The sequence below is a fragment of the Gallus gallus genome, chromosome 3, assembly GCF_016699485.2.
Source record: "Gallus gallus isolate bGalGal1 chromosome 3, bGalGal1.mat.broiler.GRCg7b, whole genome shotgun sequence".
NCBI classification, from domain to species: Eukaryota; Metazoa; Chordata; class Aves; order Galliformes; family Phasianidae; genus Gallus; species Gallus gallus.
This window is the reverse complement of record NC_052534.1, coordinates 13513886-13535728: the sequence shown is the minus strand read 5'-3', so window position 1 is coordinate 13535728 and position 21843 is coordinate 13513886. Positions and strand designations below refer to the sequence as shown.

At 44.5% G+C, this 21843-nt stretch overlaps 1 protein-coding gene across 11 annotated transcripts in view; it reads right to left on the bottom strand.

Moving 5' to 3' along the window:
* The window catches only part of PAK5 (p21 (RAC1) activated kinase 5), a 316295-nt gene that overhangs the window by 103187 nt on the left and 191265 nt on the right, over nt 1-21843 (bottom strand). For 8 of the 11 annotated variants that reach the window (XM_046938631.1, XM_046938634.1, XM_046938630.1 and 5 more), the window contains one exon: nt 127-327. The exons of the other annotated variants lie outside the window; for them this stretch is intronic. The gene's annotated coding sequence lies outside the window, so the exon portion shown is untranslated. The remainder of the gene's footprint in view (nt 1-126; nt 328-21843) is intronic. 11 annotated transcript variants of the gene reach the window in all.

Sequence of the window (21843 nt, the reverse complement as noted above, 5' to 3'; positions counted from 1 at the left end):
AATAAACAGCCTGAGCCCTGTGGCTGCCCCCATGAATGCAAACTGCTGCCCCTGAGCAATGTTCAAGTGAACCCCAAAGTGCATGTTTTAGGGATGCTGGTAGTATTACTCATTAGCAATTCATACCTGGAGGATTCTCAAAAGCACAGGGTGACGAGGTTACAGCTCTGCTGATCTACTGTGGCACAGCGGTGTATTTCAGAAGCTCACCCAGAGGGAAGCCCTTGTAGCAGGCAAGGTACAAACAATGCACAGACAGTAATTCTTGCTCTTGGGAACTTCTATCTTGAAATTTGGGTCATTTTCACATGGAAGCCGGGCAAGAACCTGAAAGCAAGTCAAGAGCAAATGATAGAGTGATGTTCTGCCTGGAAGATGCTATAAATGCTGGTATGAGACAAATACCCCTGCCAATACAAAACATTAAATGGAATCAGTCACATATTATTTCCCAAAGATGCTGAATTGATTTTGGATGGCAGAAGCTCACCTGACCCCACAGAGCCCCCCCAGAGTCCTTTTTCTTTTGAAAACCACTCCAATTAACGTGCCCTCTTAGAGGACTGGCTGCTGTTATTACCTGTTGTTCTTGGTTTGGATCTTTGCAATTCCACTTACGCGCTAATAATGGGAATGGAAGAGCTGTATATTCTGCCCTTGTTTTCTGTTGCAACTTACATCATCAAACAAGAGCTGAGATGCTGCCCATTTCACATGGTACCATTGCCTACAGTAGGATTTCAGTAATTGCAAATAAGAGTGGGATTTGGCCTACCTGGTAGATGCAATAGATGACCTCTATAATCAAACGTTGATTTACCCACACTATTACAAAATAATTAGGCTGATGCAACATGCTTCGGTCTCTATTAATTTAATATCCCAGAAATCATTAAAGTATTTCTGGTTTTACTTGCATTGTGTTTCTCCTTGGATTCAGCGCTAACGCAGTGGCAATTTAACAAAATGAAGAGAGGTATTCACTGAAATGAAATCTTTGTTGTTTCCCAGGTAAAGAGTTCTTATTTCTAGACTAGTTCTTTTTCTGTTTGGCTCCTCAGATTTACTATCCTAGAGATGTTTCGTTCATCCTTTGCAAAGCTATGAAGATGCCATAAGCAAGAGGGGAAGCTTTCAGGAAAAGCAGAGATAAAAACTTCTCAGTAACACTTTGAGCACCACAGAAAGTTAACGTGAATTTCCTCGGTCTCCACTCCAAGGCTATTAAATACAGCAAACTATGAATGGTTAACCTTTACTGAATGCGTCTGACTGCTGATTTAATAAAGCCAGCCTCTGAGAATCTCACTTCAAGGAGGAAGAAAATAAAGGGGCTTCTGATAAGCACTAGCACTTGAGTTTGCTGAGATACAAAGAACTTGCAGCGGATACAGCATCTTTTTACACTGCTGTTTTAGCCTTGAAAGAAGCAGCTAACCTGGAACTGGAAAAATAGTATGCTTATTTGCAGTAAATAAAATGAGAGACAAGACTGAGGACTGCAGGTTATAAAATCCAAACATGGAGACCATTAAATGGTTCAATTTGCTGCCTTCAGGTGGTACTTCCTTTTTGCTTGATAAACCAGCAAAGCTGAGTGCAAAATGTGATCTGGTAAGCTTTTTTTCCCCCTTCTTTCCTTATGCATCCAGTACAGTTAATATTATTTCATTCAACTAAATGCCACTTCTCCATATGTTTAACTGCGCTCATTTCTACCCAAGGGTACCTGACACAAGTTGCCAGGAAAACAAAACAAACAAATCACCCAAACCAAGTAAACTTCATAGTTCAAACCTCAATGAAAAATTAACACAAGTGAATACATACTCAGCTCTGATTTCCTACATGTACGTGGTACATCTAACACTTAGCGGAGAGGCTCTGTTTATTTTCAGATGGATGCATCCCAAAAGATGAACAAATGAGAACCCACTTTTTCATTAGATGAATGGCAAACTCAAACAAATAATTTTGGTTAAGTTTTACCTGCAACCAGAATGGCCTCCTCTTGAAGACCACCTGTGTACAAACCACTGATGAAACAAAGACACCTGCAGGTGGGCCATTCTGCACAGCTGAGGCTGCTTGAGAGCTGCACCCACAAACCAAGATGTTCTTACACAAAGGAACACATCCACTCCTTAACATCCTAGGCTAAGGGCTGGTACACTGATTTTGCCTTGGTCTCCACTGATAAAAATCAATAAAAATATTATCAAGCAATGGTTCCCTAAGCAATCTGTACAGAAGGTGAAAAACGCTAGAAGAGTCAAGAGAGCCTTGTTGTTTCCTTGGCTCTGCTCACACTTTGTACACGTTCCCGAGACCGACCTTAACAAGCATCCACTTATTTAATGGTTGTTCCATGAGTGACTTTAATTATCTGGTTTCACTGATGCTCAGCTCATTACTCAGGGCTGCCTGGCTGCCATGTCAATGGCTCTGGCACCCTCACTGCCCTGATACCCACCCCTGCTCTGACACAGCTGCTGCAGCTTTTGCTACCCACAGGTCCCATCTTCCTCCTGAGGTAGCTCCCAGGCAACCTGAATCAGCCTGCTCTAACACATTACTCAAGGCATCTGCATTACCTTCAACTCCTTCATGGGAGGTGTGTGGTGACTTCTCTTTAGTCTGAAGTCCCAGATACAGGCCTAGCCTAATATCCACTGACTTCTACACACTTTGAATTAAGCACTGTGTATATAGATGTTTCTATTAGGACCACAAAGGGATGGGGTATTCTGCAATGATTAAAATTGATGGGATTTGGGCATCCAGATCCTTTGGGTAGCTTTGCAAATGTCAGCCACAAAGCACAATAAACTCATATAATACATATGCGTCCTTTTCTTTACTGGGACGTAGTAGGAGCCATTCCTAGTTATAAAAAACAGTTATCAGTGAGAATAACCCACAGCCCAAAGCAATGACGAGATGGTAGAATTTATTCCGCTGCATGGACCTGCTGATTAGATCCATCGCTCATATCACTGAAAAATGAACTGCCATAGAGATGAACTACCCTGGAGCTTGCTCTTTCATTCTGTAGTAATCATTCCACACAACATAATTATCATGAAATTTGCTGATGACAAGACTAAAATACAAAGATTCAAGAGCATCTCCATGAACAGAGTTTATTGATGTGCTTGCTAAATCTTCAGCAAGTACATAAGCTGGGAGAGATCTTTGTCTGCTTGTCTACATAACATTTGCTGTTCATAAGAAAATACAGGTTTGATTGTGTTAATTGCAGCTCTTTCATCTTTCAGCTTCAAGCTGTGTTATAACTGACCTAGATTAAATATGTAATGCTAAAGAGATCCAGAAACAAGAGAGATAGATGTCATAATCCTGTCTTCTATCTTGTGATGTTCCAAGAGAACCCCTCCCATTTGGGCACCAGTGGAGGAGGTAATCTTGCAGCCTGTGCTGGATATCCAGAAGGGAACCTTGTCTTTTCTGATAGCCTTTAGAGAAGGGTGGGTTTTCCAGCAACGAATAGTACCTATTTTGAACCTCCTTCTGCTGGAGATGGTCTTTATCTGATGGTTATGTAGGAGATTAAGTGATCGGGTCTGGAAGAGTGCCCTGCAGCCTTATGAAAGCTATGAGAAATGCTGGACACTTAGCACTACCAGCCTTACTCAGACTATGCAAACAGAGGCCACCGGTGCTTCAAGCTGCTGCTCCCACTGTCTCACACATTGCTGAAGGTTAAAAGCCTACCAACACACTGAAAAGTCCCCATTTCCTACTCTTGGCCTCCTTGCTAGGTCACAACATCTTTAATTCCCTTCCCATTCACCTTTCTCAGCACCATGATATGTAAGCAGTTCTCAGTACAGTATGCTGCCTTTATTCTTCCACAGCCTGGCTCAGTCAGGGCACATCACTGCAGGAGTGCAAGGAGATAGGATATTGATGCCTAAAAGCTCTCACTTTTAAAAACGATGTAGGTTTAACTCTGGTAATCTGCAAAGAAGAGAGACATGGGGCAAACATGCTTTAGTACTGTCCTCCTGTCTCCTGAAAAAGGCACACCTTCACATGACATTCAGACGTTCAGATTCAGCGAGGCAGCTTGGCTGAGCCCCTTTGGAGGCCAGATCCTGCCTGGGAACTGAGCTAGAAAACTGCACTCAGGAAAACAGTCCACCCATAGAGGACCAAACAGGATTTTCAAAGTGAGATGGTTGAGTCCAAGCTAGGATAGATGGAAAATACACAGTGCTCTGGGGCCTTCTGGAGGAGAAGGATGCTGACAGGCTGGAGCAAGGCCAGCGGAGGGACAGCACTGACCTGCTATTCTGGAGCAGGAACCCACTGAGCTGAGGGAATCTTCATCCTTGGAATACTAAGGAATAGAACAACAGCCAAGCATCCGCAAACACCATCATCACCAAACCCTGATCTGGCTATGACAAATAGGTCTCCAAAAATGACACCTGTGGTGCTGTTCAGTAACTTGTCCAGAACAGAGTAGAGACAAGAAATAAAATCAAATACAATAGGATCACTGTAGGTGAAGAGCTCACCTAACACACGCACACTTGGATGTTGTTATTAATGAGGAATTTTGTTTGGAAGAATCACCTGCCACAGCCTATTTGAAACAGAGTGCTTATTGTACCTGCCCTGCTCTTGGCAGGGAGCTTCCTTTGTTTTCCTGCACAAACAAGCCTCTGTACCAGAAGCCACTACATATTTCTGTTATATACTGGTACACATAACTAGAGAACATGTCAACAGGCAGAAGCAATTTCATTTCAGTCAGGTATCATTTTCAAATTCTCAGCCCCTGACCTTCAACTAAAAACTTGGCTATAGAGAGGTAGAAAGAACATCTGTCATCATGCTGGGGAAAAAAAGAAAGGGAAGCCAAAAACTAGAGCATGTCCATATTTATGGTTAGCTGGTAGCATTTTTTGCAGGTATTTAATGAGCTTCTCCCTAAGGGAGGTATTCCTAAAGAAGGTTTTCAGGGTTTCCCAAATATGGTTTCTGCTCCAGCCTAAGTCAACGTGAGATCTGTACACTTTAGAAGAGCCCATGTGTTGAAGTCAGACAATCTGCATTAATATTAATGTTGAGCTGGAAAGGAATTTGGGAGTTAGAATACTTTGCAACTTTAAGAAACATATTTAAAGATGTGTTTACCCAAAGACATAACAAGCTGTCATCATCAAGCAGTTTCAAAGGACAAAAGGATGTGATGCTGTTGGCTTTTTCCAGTGTGGGAAGGATGCAGCAAATGGCAGCACCCGACTGATTATCCCGAGGCACTTCTACCCTAATTGTCACTCCATACCCTGCTGGCCTCCATCGAGTCATTTCTCCTTTCTGACCCAATTTCCTTGACTGTAGAAGTGGGATAATAATGGCTAACTTAAGAGTTGTGATGGGAAAAGGATTTATCCTGTAAAATACTATTTAGCAACTCCAGTGATGTAGCTAAAGCCCCAGCATGCTTGGTAGCAGAGAAATATAGGACATCTTGCATTAAGTGCTTGCAGTTCAAGCAGATGGGACAGACTGGGTGAGGGAAAGCAGTGCTTGCTTTTCTGAATGATGAACAACTGTTCAGGTGAGTTATTCTATGCATCTGTATATTTTTCCATTCATCTCAGCTAGAGCCAGTTGCATAATTTGTGAAAATGTTAAGTGAACAATTCACATGATGCATTTTGTACTTTTATCCTCATACGTTTTGGCTGTTGATGACAGAACCTCACAGAACGACTGAGGTTGGAAAGAACTTCTTGATTTGTTACTTAGTCCAACTCCTCTACTCAATCAGGGTCAGCTAGACCAGGTCATTCAGGACTGCATCCAGTTGGTTTTTGAATGTCTTTGCAGATGGAGAGCTTCTGAGATGCACAGCATTGCCAGCTTCAGCAGTTTCACTGCAAATCTCCCAATAACTGGACCTGCTTTGAGTAGGAGATTAGACTAGAAACTCACCAGAGACCCCTTCCAAACCAAATTATTTTGCAAGTCCACAACATCCAGGATCGTAATAGTGACAAGATGCCTTCTGTTTGAAAAGAGCTTTCCCAGCAGTAAGGACACACTTGAAGTTCTGTCTCACTGACTCATGAAACTAGAGCTGGAGCTCAAGGAAAGGGAATGTGCAGATCTACAAGTCATTAGTGAGCTGCAGGGGATGCTCCAGAGAAAGCTAAGGGTGGATGCCAGAACATCTGAGGCACACTGTGTTTCTTGATGCGTGGGTCATCACTCCAGTTATGGATGAAAGAAGCCCAGAGCAGCATTGTAGGGCTACTAAAAGGGGCTGCAGGGGAAATGGGGCCCCTAGAAGAACTCTGCCCTGAGGAGTTCTCCATCTAGAGAGGGACTTAGAGGCCAGCACAAACCTTGGCTGGGTGTTCACATCCAGGAAGAGCTCAGGGCTGGGAGAATTAGGAAGTTACAGCCTGGTTGTGAGAATGCCAGAAATCAGAGACAGCTGCTGTGAACAATCCTGTTTCGGGAACAGCTGAGCTTTTAAAGCGTTTGAGCTCCAATTCAGACAAGCATTTAAGGAAAGGCACCAATGCAGACAACGATCTCCACAGGGTCTACCATTAAAACATTATTACAAGTCCTCCGTGTCTAGGAAATCCACTGGTAAAATCTGAGACAGAATAAAGTTTTCTATTTCAGGCAATCTATTGGTCAATGAAGCACAGGACTCTGTAATTTAAAGAGGCTGAGCTGGCTGATATAATCTTTGAGAAGGTTTCAAAAATTTCTATACTATACTATACTTACATAAAAAAAAGAAATAGTACACATATCACTTGAAAGAGTATTCTGACTGAAAAGATCGATGCTTGTGAGTAAACAAATGAATTAACGCTGTCTGTGGTACGTAAGCTTGACCTTGTGACACATGCCCTATGACTTCAACTGTGTGCCCAGTTTTTCAGAGGGCTGTATATCCTTAAATGACTCTTTGTGTACCTGTGTGTCACAAGCACGCTCTGCCCATACATTACAGCCTGCTACCGTACTGCTCTCTATCAGTGCATTGCTCATTTTCTCCTCTCGGCTCCCATTCAACTCAATTAAGGGGCTGAGACCAAACAATATCTAACAGTGAGCAAGAAGCTTCAAGACAAAGAAATGAAACTTACCTTCAGAGAGAGAGGAAAGAAAAAGGGAGAGGGGACAGGGATGGGAAGAGGATTAAAGCAGCTAACAAAATACGTAAATCAATAGGTCAGTAACTTCTTGTGCTGCAGGAGAATGCCTGGGATGTTAATATCCACCTAAGGGTATTGTTTTCTTCTTTAGATTCATGGCCAGCATAGCAAAGCGTGTCAAAGGACATCCATACAGCTCCTTTAATAAGCAAGTTGGACTTTTTTTTTTTTAAAGGTGTGAGTAAAGGCTGAGTTGGCAGATAAAAAGTGAATAAATTGTTTTATTGTCATCAACTACAGCCAATGGTATGAAAATGAAGAGGGGAAGTCATTATTTGCTCACTACTTCCCTTTAGGGGGTCTGAAGGTTGGGGTTAGGCCATATCAGAGCACTGCAAGACACAAACACCTGAGTGGAGGTTCACTACTTAATGTTTGGGTTCTCCAGACTAACCGAAGTAGGACGAAAAAAATATTTCAACTTTTCTAGCAGGAAGAAAGAAAATTTTATTCTTCTCATCTTTTCCTACTCCCCCAATCTCGTTTTTAGTCTATTTTCCATCTTTTTCATATTTCTGTTAAGAAAAAAGGAAGGAAGAAAAGCAAACAAGAAAGAAACAAAAGAAAAATTAAGTGTTATTACTTCATCTGGGAACAAAACAATACTTTGTGGCTGTAATCAGCAAGAAAGAACAGAAATATGAACCTTAAAGTCCATTTTTCCCCTATGGTATGGAACTAAACACAGTTTTCTCTGTATTGAAAAACTGAATTTCCTCATTATCTTTCACGGAGGTGTAATGTTTTACATTAAGAACTTCAGTCAAGCAAGAGAAGAAAAGAAGCTTCAACTGAGAGTTATTTCCTGACTGCTCCCAGAGGCCACCGGACTACCCGGCTAAAGCTGCTGACCGAGGTGCTCACACCGTTCTTGTGTTTTCAGCTCTCGTATCTGCAGGTGTCCCGAGTGCAGTCCAAACCAAGAGAAGTAAACTCACACCTCCATTTCCTCAGCAGAGCGAGTCCGAAGCACAGGGAAAGCATTGTAGTACTAATACGGAACTTAACCTTATTCAAGTGTTTACTTTTAGCCCTTCTGAAAAGGGAGTATTCAAGTAAAAACCAGGCCAAGCCCAGCACAGCTCAACCAACGCGTTGTGTGAGCAGCTGAATAAACCTGCCCCAGCAGCGGCGCTGTGAAGCTTTGAGGGCACTTCTCCCCTGGACTCACGTTCTTCCGCTCTGCTTTCTCTTGCCCTGCTGGCAGCAAAGGAATGGTCAAAGTAAGCCTGCACCAGACTGAAACCTCAGTCCCCAGAAAGTGACTCAAAGGTGCGTGGTGACACTTCCAAGTCTCCTGGAGATAGAACTTCATAACATAGCTTCAGAAGAAACATTGCTGCTTCTTGCTCAGTTAGCAGCATCACGTACGTGGTGGTGATAGCAACCAAAAACCAGAGCTTCAGGGTCTGCTTAAGATAAGTCTCTCTCGTTACACGGAAGGTAACTGTGCTCCCAAGACCTTTAGAAGCATACGGCTCCTTACAGCAGGCATTTTGAACTGCACAGCCAAATGGAGCTACAGGTGAAATACAGGGAACTTCCACAAAGGAAGCATCCTTTTCAGGCAGACAAGCATATTAGGCTAATCTAACCCTTCCAAAAGGATTATACCCTTAAGAAGCATCAAACCTAGCAGCAAAAGCAGATCTCTGTTATCCCAAGAGAACAATTCCCAATCATCACACGAGGAGCAAGTGGGAGACAGCTGCCACCTGGACACTTGTTACAAAGCAAACGGACTGCCTTGAATCACAGCCTGTCTCTGCCCACAGCTCCTAGTGCCTCAGGCAGCACCCACAGAAAGTCTGAGCTGGAAGCAGAGCACTACAGCAACAGCATAGTCCAAAGTCAGTACCCTTCTTCCTGGCTCTCCCTTTTCCTCTCAGGAAGCTGCTATTGAATTCACCTGACCCACCAACAGGCTAGTGGGCTGACACACCTGTTCGAGAGAAAACCTGCCGTCAGGTGGGCTCAAGCCTGCTGTGAGATAATCAGCTCATGCCCACACTCGCCCCAGTGAAAACCCCAAGACGTGCTGCTGAAAACATCCAGGTGCCTTCGCTAAGAGAAACACAAATCTGAGGCAACGACTTAACTGCTTAGCTCTCCTTGCAGCTATCTTCATTCAGTCCTCTTGCTTAATGTGAGAAACACCAAACCCCATGCTGAAGCAGAGCATTAACCAGTAATTTCTGGAACAGGCCTGAAAACAACAATCTGCTGAGTAAAATACTGTAGCCTCCCAAGAGTTAACTAAATTCAAGATAGGATGCAGCGGAAACCCTTGGAGGAGTTATCTTAGAAATTACGGTGCAAAACCCAAGCTGGGTGACAGCCAGCAGTGGAGCTCAAGGATGTCACTGCTGCCCCACGGGTCGCCTGCTGGCACAATGTCTTTACGCTCATGAATATGATAAGATGAAGCGCAGGGCAGGCCTGAGGTCTTCGCTGTTCCCAGATGGGAAAAAAAAACACTGCTAGCTTTGAAGCGTTTCCTTGACCCACAGCGCTGTCTCTCATTTTAATGCTTACTCAAAGACTGAGATGAGCCACTGAACAGACAAATAATTCCCTTCACAAACAGGGCTGTGGGTTTTTTGTTTGGTTGGTTGGTTGGTTTTTTTGTTTTTATGGTTCAGGGTGGCCGGGTGCTTTTCTTCTTTTCAAATCAGAGAACTGCATTTCTGGGAAGGATCCGAAAGGTTCACTCAGAAGAAAGGTGGAAGTAACGTCACCCACCGCAAAGAGCGGCCGGGGTCGGGCTGGCGGCGAACCGCTGACCGCAGAGGGGTCTCTGAGGGCCGCGGGTATCCCCGAAGGAGCGTGGGGGCAGTCGGGGCGCAACTCCGCTCTCCGGGGCGGCCGGCAGGTGGCGCCATTGCACCGCCGGCGGCGCGGGGCAGCGCGGGGGCGGCGCCCGCGGGCAGTGAGCGGAGCGTTCCGCTGCGGCCGCGGGGAGATTTGGGGAAGGAGATCGCTAAAAAAAATGTCTTCATTTCTAAACAAAGTGCCAAGTACCGGGTTTGGGTTTATTTATTTATCTATCTATCTATTTATTTATTTATTTCCCAAAGAAAAAATGACTTCAGTCACAGCACACTTAAAATTCAGCACATTTTTGACCGGCCCTACAGCCAGTCCTAGCAGCCTGCGACAGTTCTGCTTTCAGACGATCGATCTGCCCTGCACCCAAACACGAACTTCCCCAGCTGAATCACGCTGACGTGCAGCACGGCAGCCCTCGCGCCTACGGCGCTGGCGCCTGGGGGCTGAAGCATCCGAGGCCCGGCACGGGGAGATGATATCCCTACCTGCCCAGCCTCACGGAGCTCCGCTTCGCTGCCTTTTAGGCTCACCTTACAGCTTCCGCGTGGAAGGGGAGCACAGAGGCTTTTAATGCTCGGTCAGTAAATGTAGCAGAGGGGGGTGGGGGTGCGCGCCCGCAGCCTGGCCGCAGTGCCCGCGTGTGGCTGCACCCTGCGGCACGGCACGGGCTGTGCTTCCTCAGCCCTGCGCAGCTTCCTGGCTGCTCGTCCTTCTGGCACGAAGGGCTGAAAGATCTTCAAGAGCACCCAGTGGGGGAGCCGAGTCCCCCAGGACACACACGCTGCCATTTCTTTCTGCTTGTGAACCAATTAAAGCAAACCGGGTGTTTGCATCACTTGCCCACTTGAAATAAAGCTCAAGGCATTTGTGTACGTGCTGGGAGGGGCGTGCAGGTTGGCTTTGGTTTTGGCAGCTAGCAGCAACTCCATTACAAAAGCAGCCAGAGTTGGATTGCTGCGATGCCGTGGTGCTACCAAGCTGTGAGATGGGACCTGCGTGCTCACACGGGGAACAGACAAGAAGGACGAGTAAAGCACGGGTGGGTCGTGCTGACAGCCTGTCCCACGCGCCCAGAGCCTTTCCAGTTTGAGCGGGGAATAAACACAACACCCACCTACACCACAACACTGCCAGCGGTGGAAGACTTCTTGGTGATACCCCTTAAACTGATCCTCTCTAAAAATGAAAGGGGGAAAAAATGGAAACGCTGTTTCAAGAGCAGTTTCTGACGCTGAGGTCTTAGTGGTGATCAGAAGCCACCTCCACCCTGACCAGGATGGGAAGGATCTTGCTTCCAGCCTCGCTGGCTGCCTCAGAGAAAGCAGGAAGGGCTGGTAGTCAGGAAGCAACGGGCTCATACGGGAGCTTTTCTCCTGACCGTCTGTTAGCTGAGCCTGGCAGCAGCAGGATTTACCTCTGCCCTCCTTGTTCCTAAGCCTAGCAGGCCCTTTCTGCTGGTGCAGGGGCCCTGCTGCATCCTGAATGCCAAGGGCATTTCTCCACCCGGGGACAAATGCACCCCTCTCCACGGCACTGCTCTGCTTCCCACTCTGCCAGCACAGGGAGTAGTGCTTCCCTGGCTGAAATCCGTCTTCAGTCGACAAAGCTCCTTCTCGAGCACCCAGCTTGTCTGTCTCACCTCTGGTATGAATGAAGCCTTTCCATGCTGACGCAGTCCCTGCAGCCAGGAAGCACGCCGTTCCTGGCACAGTGACACAGCCCAACATCTTTTACAGGAAGGCAAGTGCTGGTGCCAGGGGGCAGCTTTCATTCTGCATCCACCCAGGTCTTTTCCTAGACTCACTAAAACTTCCTGCTTTGCAGCAGTAGCAAGAGTAGTTAATTGAAGAGAGCTGCGGCACGCTGAACAGATGCAGGGATTATTTCTACTCCATGGCTTCCCAACGCCACACGCACTACTTTGAGAACTCCCTCTAAACGTCACTAGGCACATGAGGAAATGCCCTGACAAAGTACATCCTTGAATTTCACCCTAGTAGAGCAACCAAGTGCACAGCGAAGCCGAGGCAAACTCAGCAGTGCTCTCTCCTGAAAATGTATGCGGTTTGGAAATCTCCGCTGTTGCCATAGCCAAGGCAATGATTCATCCTCCCAGTGGGGCTTTGCCTTTTGCCTCCGCATGTTTTGCAATGCTGCCCGGCTTTATAACAGCGTGGCTGCACGCAGTGAATCTTTGCTAATTTCTCAGCTTGCCTGTGAGAGAGGAGGAGCTAATCCTTCTAACGATGATTTTCCTCGTTCACCACTTGGTCTTGCTGGCCACAGACTTACTTTCTCGCAACGATCCTTTCTTGCCTCCTTTATGCCTTTGCATTCGTTTCCATTGCTGTTTTTACCTGCTTCATTATCTTCTGGTCCTTCGGCGTCGTGGAGAAGAACATTGACATAAAAGGGAGAGCAATTGTAATTCTCGTATCCAACAGCTCAATTGGGAGGACGTTTGCTAGGAACTTGGATAAAGCAGGTTTTAGGGTGTCTGCTGCACACTGGCCTCCTCAAGAGGAGGGAACAACTGCGAAAGAAGAGTGCTCTTCAAGAATGGAGGTAGCACAGCTCCACATGACAGATGATGAGTACCAGAAGACAATGAAAACCTTCATAGAAAGCCACTTATCCCTGAAAGGTAATTTTTAGGGCAAACTTGTGAATTGCACCGTGATGTATATATATATCAAAATGCTCAAGATTGTGAGATCATTGTGGTTTATCGCTGAATGAAGGAGGCAAAAATGCCTCAGGTAATGGGTTATAATAGTTAACTGCATTGCTTTTTCCTTGTGCAAAACAAAAATTCTGCTTTTTCCAAGGGAAAGAGACTACTCTGGTGGCTGTGAAAGGCCCCAGTGGAACCCAGCCCCTGGAGGAAGGCAAGGTAGGCCAAGGAACAAGGGGAGAAGGTCCCACCAAGGCAGAGAGGGCTGGACTCATCGTGGGGAGAAAACACAGGAATGAAAAGGGGGTGCAGGCACTTGGACAATGACCCAGGATGAAGGCAAACGTCTGACTTTTAACCTCTTGTGGATTAAAAAAAACCTGAGGTTTCTCTTGTCTCTTTGTGGGCTGTGGGATTCATAAGAAATAGCCCAGTCAGAACTTTGGCTGGAAAGTTGGGACTATCTGAATCCCACAGCTGCCATTTCTGTGAGAAAATAGGACTGAGAGCAGCCATAGAGCCCTGCTGGGACCGCACAAGGCTAATGTCCTACCAAGGAAACATCCGTAAGCACTCCATCTGGGGAACATCACCTGTTCTTTGTAAGTGTGGGATGAGGGGTAGGCAGGCTGCCTCTGGGCCTTGATGAATTAGCTCTGCTATCCAGTAGCCCCTGTCCTCACAGATGTTAGTTTTATGCCACTTGGGAGTGACAGAAAATTAAGCCTTCTCTGTCTGAGCTATAATCTCACTGCCCACAGGCCTGTGGGGTTACAAGGGAAGAGGCCAACTCTCTCCTCCACCGTACCTCCTAGCCAAGGTATGTCTAAGCAGTGAAGCTGTCTCAGTGCTTCCCTGTACTGCCTTCCTATCCTATCCATCCCTCTCCTCCTCACTCTTACTGTGGTTTCTCTGAGGCTCCTTTCGAGGACTCCCCAAGGCAGCTTCCCTGCACTCTAACACTGAGCCAGAATCTCCAGGAGCATTCTTCTCACACCCCTGAGAAATGACAAGACCCTTTGCACTGCTGGCCAGCACTGGAAGTTTTCTTTGTGCTCTCAGGCTGTGCACAGGAAGGACATGCTGTATGTCAGAGTACGCACCATGAAGCCCCCCCTACTGCAGACACCCCACCAGAGACACAGTAGGGAACTCCATCCAATGCCCACAGCCAGCTGCAGCTGTTGATGGCCCAGCAGCACAGGTTATCTCCCATTGCTTTTCTGCTCAGAAGCACACAGCAGACCAGAAGTGCCTGTGGTTAGATCCTGTAAATCATACTGGTAAAGCTTGCCTGCGTGGACAAGGCCTAAAAGCTCACAAAGCTGAGCATCAGCTCCTGCTCTGGAAACCAACAACCGAGACTTTGTTAACCAGTATAGTTCCGTGAGAGCTGGTGATTTCCATGGGCCTGTACTGCTTTAACTACACGGTGATCTGCCCCAGTAATATCTTTCTCCATTTGGGTTATTTTGATCCTGGTGCTGGGTAAATAAAGGCTCTTTTAAGTCTTTTTTTTTTTTTTTTTTAATGGGAATCTTTATCATAGAATCTGTGAGGTTTTACATTTAGGATTTCTTGCACTGTATTCACTTCATAGATGTGGATGTATTAAAATGTATTTCCCATGTGCTGACCCAATTGCATAGCACATCAAAGGCCTGTGTCAGGAATTTAAGGAAAACAAGAAAGAACAAGGCTTCAAACTTTTCCTAGTTTTCCTTGTTAACAGTTTCAAGTGAGTGCTGGTATTTATTCTGCAAGATCTGATGTATATATTTGCTTGTATATATTTTTGGCACAGGGTTCGGTGAATATGAACATCTGCCTGTACCTGACTGGTAGTAAAACAATTAAAACCAAACCAAAAGACTACACTGATAGGTCTCTACTTACAGCATGCACTTTGGTCAGCAGGATCTGGATGAGACGGTAGTTGGTATTGTGGGGCAAAGGCAGGGAAGAACAATTATGGAACTCTCTCCTTTTCAAGATTTCTTACACGCTTTATTTGTATACAACTATTGGTTTCCAAAGAAAGGACTATTCATATTTGGTTTTATAATATATATTTTTAAATAACTTGTCCCCATGGGAAATCTTAACCACTGTGGCTTGCTAGTATAAATAAAAATACGTTTTTTAATATAAATGCAGCTTTTTTAGTGCAAAATGTGCCACATCCAAAGTGACACAACAAAGACAGAAACCCCTAATCACAGCTGCTCCTAGAACTGAAGGCTTTTAACAGCCGAAATCATCTATTTGTTATCCCAGTACAGCCTCAGAGATCTAAGTTTCCAGGTAAGCAAACACCTTTCTTCTGAGGTTGCAGTAGCAATGTTTAAGGCCTTATTAGGTATAAAGAGTTTGTACAAGTAGCATAAGGATAGAGAGAAATGCAAACCAGCCCCCTTCCAAATTTATGATGTATGTTTTCTGATAGCTTAACTTGGTTCATAAGAAGCCTTATATTTTTCCAGCATTTTAACTTTTGGTGCCTCCAGATGTTTATATTTTCTATGACTAGCAGGTCAGAGAGACAGGAGGGGAAACAGGAGCGAATGAGTCTTAATTGCTCACCTCCAGGAGCTGGGCTTGTACTATCAAACACTGAGAGAGCTCTTGGCATTGCACCCAAGTGCTCAGGGATCAAGCTGCTTGAGAAACTGCTGTGTCGTGTTGCTCTTCGGGCACGTTGTGTGGAAATGCTGGCAACTGCTTCCCGACTTTCAGGGTTGACTGCAGTGAGGGTGGGGCAGGACAAGGAGGAAAAAATGTGGAGATGGGCAAGACCCAACAGATGGCAACCTGACCGATGTGGAAAGAGTTCAGACAACTAGAGCACTAGGCTAATTAATTGCTGCAGTCTCAGTTGCTGCAGTACCTTGGGGTTCAGCTAATCAGACAGAGAAGCACAACAGACACTAGGCTAACTGAAATTAGTATTTATTGCTTCATGCCCAAAGAATGACTGCTTTGAGCTTTGCAAAAAATCCATCAAGTGACCCTGCTTTCCCAGTTTGCATGGAGTCTGGCTCCTCACACTGAAGTGCTGGGACAAAGAGAGAGTGGAGAAACTGCTGTTTCACATCTAGTTTCAGCCTACTCGTGTGTTAGAGAATATCTCAACCGTGTTTTTTCATCTGCTGCTCTGAAAAAAACTTCTGCTATCTTGAAAGATTCCATCTCCTCCTTTTGGTGTCTTAAACTCCCTCAAGACTTCCTGTGTTCCAGGCTGTACTTCACCAGCCTTTATGCAGGTCTGTGGACGCCACTGAAGTGCATAGAGCAGCCAACATGGAATAGTGTTTGAGGCCAGCTATTCTCATCCCCAGCATGCTGCTGGCAGAGGCTCCTAAGATCTCTTCCTAAGTCAGTCCAGGTGAGATCACCTGGATGATTTAATCAATTTAAATAGGCAGGTTTAGTTAATCCAGCTGATTGCTCTGTTACATATATGAAGGACACTAATGCAATCTCTTCTTTAAGTAGATCTGAGGGCATCAACCATCAGTGGCAAGTATTCCCAATCCTGGACAATAAGGGGTGGCTCCAGATGCAGTTGCTTGCTTAACACCGTATCGTGAAGCTGTCAGAAAAACAGAGCACTGAATTATCAAGACTTTTAGCAGTCCCACGGCCTACTGGGCAGTTTCCGTCTCTTCTACAGGGCAAGCTGTTCTTGCAATTCTGTTCTGCACTAGATGTTGGTGATAGGTGCACTCCTGGCACCTTCGTTTGCTTCGTCTCCATCAGTGTCCGCTTACTTTAGTTAGTCATGCAGTTTAGTCCCTGGAGGAACTCTTGTGACTGAGAGACCACGAAAGTGAGAGCCCACAGTGTACCTCAGTGGGAGGCAGACATTTGAAGCACTCCTTTGCACATTGGAAGCACTGTACAAATTCTTTTGCTTCCTAAGGACAGCAGTGCAGTAGATCAGATGATTTTATTAGAAAGTAACACTTCCTCACTCACTTTTCCATTCTACACTTACCTCAAGATGAAAGGCTAGGCCATACAGTCATTCCTAAACTCAGAAGGAAAACTGAGCACTCCTTTGCAGCATTATAGCATGGCACAAGCAAGGGTGATGCACAACAACCTACCATTCCCACTCACCTCAGAGACAGATCAAACAGATGAGATAATCACTGACTGTACTAAACTACAAGAGAGTAGGAATTATGAATGAATAAGGTAGAGGAAATCATATACTCATGCAATTTTAAAGAGTGCTGCATTATTTAACTTTACTCAGCTACAACGACTGCAGGCCACCTTGGATAAATTGTGCTATTTTCCAGTCTGCAAGTGACTGTGCTTGGAGTTGAGTCAAATGATTAATTCTTGTAGCTACGTTTTTGCACCTTCAATATAGGTTATCCAGAAGTCTTTGAAAAAAACAGCCTGTAATGCATTGCCTTCTTACCTTTTGGAGATTTATCAAAACCAGAGAAGCACTTTACTAGAGAAGTAGCAATCAGAGCCATGCAACTACCTAGGCAGAAAAATCAGATCTCATTCTGAAACTATAGGTTGAGAGGAGTTATTTATTACTGAAAGAAAGGGAGAAAAGGAATCTGTGCGTCATCTATACTTGGTTTATTTGTTTCCTTCAAAAAGAAGCTATACATCAACAGCTGTGGATGTTTTGCAGGAGATCACTTTTCCTTCCCTCAAGTGCTTTTGTAATTCTCTTGTTTCAACAGACAACTTCTCTGCCAAGCACCCTTGGACGTACACGTAAAAAACCCCATGATTAAAGAGTTGCACAATCCAGAAATGCTGCAGTAACACTTCTCCATCTCCATCCCTTGCTCACTGCCAGCGGGCAGAGCCTGTTTGGGTTTGAAACCTCTGTGCCTCACACATCACATTGCTGCTGCCAACCCGCTTGCCTGCTGCTGCCGAACTGAACCGCAGGACTGTGTGCTGGACAGGGCTGGCACTTAAGACCGGTGCAGTCCTCAGGACTGCACAGGATCACAGGCTCTAATCCTGTAATCCTAGCAGGAGTCAGTCTGATCAGCTAGTCTGACCTGCATTTTATAGGCCAGAGAACTTCATCAAGATTTCAGAAGAACAAAGCAGGCAGCCGGCCATGCGGAAACACGTGAGCAGGGAAAGCGAGAGCTGAGCCATGAACTGCGGGTTCAGTTTGCTGTAAAATACTGCAGGTACCCATGAGCCCTGCTGTGCACATCATTGCTTTGTTTATCTCTTCCTTGCTGCATGGAGGACTTCTGTTTGCAAGCCAAGATATTTAAGAATTAATTAAAAATGCATATTCAGCTGCTATATTTTCAAAGCAGGTTATTTTATTTGCATGCATTCAGAGCATGTTGCCATGTTCACTCCTAATGCCAGGAATGTGTATATTCTATGGAAAGAGAGCGAGGTAAAAGAGCCGTATGCTGCCATTGTCTCTTTCTTTCTTTTTTTTTTTTTCCCAAATAAGCTTTTTTCCAAATGTTATGTTTGCAGGTGGCAGGAATGAAAAATGATGAATTCAACGAAAAACAACCAAACAAGCTCTGGTAGTTGGATGCTTATGTTCTATTGGCTCCCGAAGCCTTTAGCGTCCTAAAGCTGCACCCTCCTCATTTTGCCCCCAGTTGGCTCAGGAAGGGGGCACCCATCATGTAAGTTTATTGTAACTGGGTTCCATTTCCACGTTTCATCAATCACCAAGCCATACAAGGCTGAAGAATGTTTTTAAAAATCACCAGTAAGACATCTGCATTTATGAAATGTACTTCTTGAAACAAACAAGTGACACATTTTCATGCATTTGCAGTGGTAGGATTAGAGATGTATAGTAAAATAAAAGCAAAATTACATGGGAAACTATTTGTTAATCACTTTTGCCCGATGCTAAACTACACTGGTCCCATAAAACACTTTTATTCATGGCTGTTAATCTAACCTTTATGCTAATGTAAAAGTGTCCCGAATGAGGACTTAACTTTGCACCAGTTTAGAGACAGAGCAGTGCCATTCGTTAACCAGAGCTGGACAGCTTCCAACTAGACAAATATTTTGGAAAAGCACCAGGATTAGAGCTCAAGAAGTTCTACAGTTTTAGTTCTCCCTTAGAAATAAGGCCATTTGTCACAAAGAGTATCTGCAATGTGGATGCCTCTATCTGTATTTATTTTTGGTCCACTCTCTTTCCAAGCCTTCTGGAAAATTTTCCAGAGGAGAACAGTTTAGATGGGGAAAGGGAACCAAGTGAAAGAAGAGTTAGTTTGAACTCTGTTTTCCTATGTTACAGCATGTAAGGATGCATCTTAGAACTGCTCAGACTTGATTTAAATTACATAGTAAGACTGAATGTATATAAAAATTGAATACTGCTGTACATGATAAATAAATGCTTTTTCTTTATACAACAAATAAGTTATATTTTAATTATGGAGCTTTTGAGTAGATTATTTTAACCCTTGAAGCTCTCTATCTAACTGGCAGACTGCCTTTGCAATACTGATGCTGCAAACACCCAGGTAACTCAGAACCGCTGTGCCATTTTCAGTAAGCCTGGCAGCAGAGAGCTCTCCCCAGTGGTAAAACCCACATTTATGTGTAAGTCTGATCATCGAAGGACTCCGAGCACGAGCTTTCCCCATATATCTCAATAACGTTGTTCAGTTCCATCTTGCCTTGTCCAAAATGTAGAAACACAATGCATGCATCACATGCGTCCATTTAAGCCTTGGGGTTGTGCCAGAAAGCGAGCAAACAAACAAACCCACCCAACCAAAAACCACCCTGGTTTTTATTTATTGCTTTATTTTACTTTTAACTTTTCTAACTGCTCATATCCATCTGGTATCTGAATTGCCCTTTTTCTGTAACATGGCAAGCGTCTGTTCCCCATTAAAGCCCTGTTTCTCCCACTCCCATTTTGGCAGTTGTCAAACTAATCAAGATGGCATTGAGATAAAGCGAAAGCTCCACTCAAGTCACATGCCTTCCATTCCTTCCTTATGGCCACCTTTGTGATTTGATATTTACATATATTAGAAGTGCATCTTCTCTCTTTTCTTGCTACCCAAGGCTCGCACAGAATTGGGAAAGCTTTTAGTCCTCATCAGAAATTTCAACTTTCATCCTGCTTTCAGTTTACAAAGGCCACATTTTCAAACAGTGGTGACTGATTTACAGCCTGTAAAGGGGGGGACAATTCCCTTCTTCCCCATTCCTTCAATAAAAGAAAGCTTCAATGCTATTTATGAAATCTCCAGAAAATAAAAATGCAGACAGACAGATGAGAATAAGTGACATACTCTGAAAAAAAAGAATGACCCCGAAGTCCCCAAATGTTTGTATGCTGGAAAGGGAGGCAGCAAGGCAGATGCTTCCTTCATCCATTTGCTCTCTGCACTTTTCTTTAGACCTCTCACACAGATATTTTATTCATGCTCCCAGCTCTGGGGCACAGGTTGCGTCTCTGTCAGTCATGTGGAGTCACTCGGTCTGATGTGAAACAAGGCAATGCAGCTAAAATATGGGAGCGGGTAAAATAAGACTGAGTCTTATTGCAGTTTTCTGAGAAGCAGAGAGGCAAAGTGCTGAAGCAGAGAGGACTGTGGACGAGGCAAGTCTTCCTGCCCATTCCCAGAGGGACGCACCATGGGCCACAGTTAGCCCAAGTGCAATTAAAGTACATCTGGCACCGCACTTTATCAATCAGATACAATAAATGAGATATGATAACAATTCGATATGTGAAAATGGTGTAATGAGTAGAACAGTGGCACGGGCAGTTTGGCACAGGACAGATGTGAATCAAATGTGTTCAGACTAAGTCACGTTCTTCAGGGCAAGCATTACAGGTATGAATGGACAGGTAACAGGAGACCAGTATATGTTTTGTTCTAGCTTTCAAATATCTTTACAGCTCTCAGCAAACATGGCACAGAGAAGGCCAGTGGTTGGCATAGAAATTTATCCAGAGGTTTCCCTGGGCTCTTCCTAGGACACGAGAGCAGTACTTTTCTCAAATCCTTTCTCCAGCTCTCTTTCCTTAGCACAGGACAGGTCAACTCTCTCCTCAACTGTCTAACTAGCATCACCCTTTCCCTAATATGCACTGTTGCAGACAACTAAGAGCAGACACTGGGTTTAAAGGCTCCCTTAAGTAGACGCTACAATTTTATGGTTCAGATCATTTTGTTGCTATATATTGCAACTAGGTAAGCAGATAAACATCACCTCTCAAAGATCATTCACTGTGCCGCACACAAACAGGCCCCAATCCAATTCATTTGCCCTGTGAAGTAGAAAACTTTAACCTGAATTTGTCCCTTGAGATGTTTGGATGCAATAACTTAGCATTACAAAGGGAGGAAGTGCCTTAAAGGGAACGAGTCCCAGCAAGTGACGGTTTCTAATAAATACCATTTAATTTTTCCTTGAGTATTTCTTGGAAAGTACTTTACTTTCTTTGATTCTAGGGAAAAAAAAAAAAAAAAGGAAAAAAGCTCATGTTTGGCTGGTCATAAAATTGTTGTGAACTTGTACAAATACTCTGACATCACTGCATTTTGCTGCACCTTTGAAGTGCATTAGGTTGTTCATACAGTTGGATTTTCTCCTATTTAATCTGCTGGGCTTCCTTGTAGAACTGGCAAAAAAAAATATCATAAAAACAATTTCAGCTAGCCAAAAAAAGAAGAAAAAGATTCTGAATTCCAGGGTTCCAATGGGACCTACAATAAGAAATCCTGACGGGTGTGGGAAGGAGTAACTGTCTTTCGACCACCTCTATTTCTTAGTAGGTCTTGCAAAATATGGCCTCCCTCATCCCTGGCATGGATGGATGCTATAGAGCTCATTACATTCAGGTTTCTAATTAGGAGTAATTTAAAGTGGCAATATTTCATGTCGTAATTCAGGAATTAGCTGTATGAGTAAACTTAGCTCATACCCTGTTAATTTGGCAGGCACGTATGGGCTGATGAAGAAGCCATCAATCCTGATATGGGAAGAAGTGGAGCCAGACACGTGCAGGTTACCCGAGAGAAGAACCCCTCATAAATGGAAGAAGGTTTTCAGGGTTCCAGGTAGGAACCACTTGTAGCAGCTGAGTGTAATCAGATACACTGCATTTCTCTAGAAATG